The 3,024-nt window shown below is 41.3% G+C and overlaps 1 non-coding gene across 1 annotated transcript; it reads right to left on the bottom strand.

The window, feature by feature from the left end:
* Positions 1 to 200: 200 nt before the first annotated feature.
* Positions 201 to 272, bottom strand: TRNAR-UCU (transfer RNA arginine (anticodon UCU)). The gene has a single exon. It is a non-coding gene; the product is annotated as a tRNA-Arg (tRNA).
* Positions 273 to 3,024: the final 2,752 nt, after the last annotated feature.

Genomic DNA, 3,024 nt, shown 5'->3' on the forward strand with positions numbered 1-3,024 from the left:
CATTCACCGAGGAAGCGGAAGCCCTTTTGAAAGAAGTTATTCCGGAACAGATAGAACAGTTTCTACTTCAGGAACAAACATAAAGAAATGGATCGCTCTTAGTATTAGTACAAGAGGAATAGTTGAGAAATGTCTTCGATTCGAATCATTCAAAATATGTTTTTTGGCATAAAAATCTACAAAAATAGATGGAAAGAAATTGCGTCCAATAGGATTTGAACCTATACCAAAGGTTTAGAAGACCTCTGTCCTATCCATTAGACAATGGACGCTTGCTTTTCATTCCGATTTGAAATTTGTATTTTCTCTTTTGCACCTTCCTACCCCTTGTTTTGATAAAAAATGAGATTGTATGGGATAAATTTTGCATAATCGAGATGCATATCTCAATCAATGATGCATGTATCATATCATAGTAATTTCTTTTATATAATATGATATGGAGTGGAGCGGGTAGCGGGAATCGAACCCGCATCGTTAGCTTGGAAGGCTAGGGGTTATAGTCGACGTCAATTCATCATTATTTTGAACGTCTCTAATTCAAAACCGAACATGAAACTTTGGTTTCATTCGGCTCCTTTATGGAAGGTAGATGGATTCCCAGATCTAAGGTGTAAATGAAACTAAAAACAAAACGAAAACATTTACGATGTGCGGAAAAGGGGAATCCTAAATTCACAGAAAAGAGAAATGAAATTTCTGTGACATGGACGCTCACTCGATCGGTCGGTTGGCCCACCTAACAGGATTGCCAACTTGATGCATAATGCCACCCACGCCTTATACCATAGGAGAGATTTTTGGTTACCTTGTTCGGTTACCATAAGCGGAAGGATTTGGTCTACCTTGTGAGAGACCTTTGCATCATACTCAGTCGATTTAGCTACCAGACTGATTGAGCAATTGAATGAAGCGGTGCGGGTGCAGGTTGCGCCAGCATAGTAGCTTGCACTTACCGTTTGACTCACCATCCGGGTAGCTAAGCATCTTTCGGCCCGACATGTGAGATTCGTTTTCTCCCAACGCTGCCGATTGGATTTGACGCTGTTCGACTGAACTCGTTTAATCGTAATCAAAGATGTTTTGTGTTGTCGATCTATTACGACCAGCGCGGTTGTTCGTATTTAGGGCTCCTATCTCAAATCTTGCATCGTTGAAATCAGCCAATCAGTAATATTCATAGGGAAGCGGAACGGCTCTCCTCTTTATTAATCGGAATGTGCGAAAAAAGTGCATTAGACAAAAGGTGCTTTTGCAGTGTCACCTAGTGTCACTCAAGTGCAGGTCATAACTCTATATTTTCTTAAGTGAACCTTGCCCCAGAGACCGTTCTCTCGTCTGTTCCCACTCGATAGTCCTTCGTCTTCTTATTCGGATAGAGGAGAAAGGGAACCAGGAAGGAAGTCAGAGAGATGGTACTCGTAAACAAGGCCTGACTGCTGGCTAAGCCTACTTGCTTGTTAGTAACGTTCGCGAACCATAAAAGATGGCTCAATCACTACAGGAACTGCATCCTAACAACCTTTCCTCACCTTGTTTTAACCTTATCCTTCTATGCTAATAGAACTCACAAAATTCTTGAATAAAAAGAGCCTTTCTTTTCTTTCTTTCCAGGTTTCGAAGTGACAAGGACCCGCCCGAACATATATTCCTAATGCTAAGCCCGAACGTCCCGTTGCTCTGCCTTCGCACTCGCGGGTTTCTGAACGTGAACAATTTGCATTGCAGAATCGAAAGTTCAAAAAGAGAAGCGAGAATGATAATGAAGAAAAATGAAACAAAGAATGAAATGTAAATGAATGTCATTTCATTCTTTTCATTTGAATTTCGAAATTGATTCATTACATTTGCAAGTTCAAAAGGATGTCCAAATAGTCTTCTTTCTTTCATTCTCATTTCAGAAATTCTTTCTTTCTTTTTTTTTCGTTTCGCAATTTTGCTTTTTTTGAACCGTATGCATCTAAAGGCGCGTGTGCGGTTCCGAAGGAAATTTTGTCCTAATCAACCGACTTCATCGAGAAAGATTACTTTTATTAGGGCAAGAGATTGATAGCGAGATCTCGAATCAAATTGTGGGTCTCATGATATATCTCAGTATAGAGGATGCGACCAGGGATCTTTATTTGTTTATAAACTATCCCGGCGGGTGGGTAATCCCCGGAATAGCTATTTATGACACTATGATCTTTTTGTCACCAGATGTACATACAATATGCATGGGATTAGCCGCTTCAATGGGATCCTTTATCCTGGTCGGAGGAGAAATTACCAAACGTCTAGCATTCCCTCACGCTTGGCGCCAATGAGTTTTTGATTTTGATTTGAGAGAGAAAATCAGACTATGCCTTCGCTATATAGAATATAAATAATAAGTAATAATAGCATGGCACACGAGACCTGGGTCAACAAGTCCATCTTCTGCAACCGTCAGCTTCTTATCACCCTGGAACTTCCACATCTAATGACCTGTAGCCGATTGGGCAGCTTACTTTACTCCTCTTTATTTAAGCGCAATTAGTTTATTCTCTAAATGTAGAAGCGACCCGGCTAACGGAAGCATGAAAGCCTTGCCCTACTTTCCCTTTTCGGCCTAGGCCCTACTTGCCCTTATTGCCCTTACTTAGAAAGATTGGAATAAAGGAAGACTGTCCTATTCCATATTGATTGTCTAAGAACGTCAAAGTCACCTCAAGACTCCTTCCCAGGATCAATTTCCTCTACCGCCGACTTAGCCCACACCCACCCTGGCTTTCGCCTCACAAAGCTCGCATCAGCAAAAGTCTGATTGATTGAAGGAACTAACCTGTCACGGTTCAAACTATAACTAGCGGATTTCCTCTCACGAGCTTCATATTAGCTTTCGCCTACTTTTCAATATTCCCCTTCTCGCTGAAGCCATCACGTAAATGGGGATCTAGTGGAATCGATGGCAACCCATCACTACGCATTGAATATATATCATCCCAGGCAAACTCAAACTAAATCTGGGCAAGGCTGATGCTAAGCAGGCTGAGAGGCCTCATT

Source organism: Aristolochia californica, unplaced genomic scaffold, assembly GCF_029961685.1.
Source record: "Aristolochia californica isolate CCGP_79_NKW_82.1479 unplaced genomic scaffold, dmAriCali1.0.hap1 SCAF_49, whole genome shotgun sequence".
Lineage (NCBI taxonomy): Eukaryota > Viridiplantae > Streptophyta > Magnoliopsida > Piperales > Aristolochiaceae > Aristolochia > Aristolochia californica.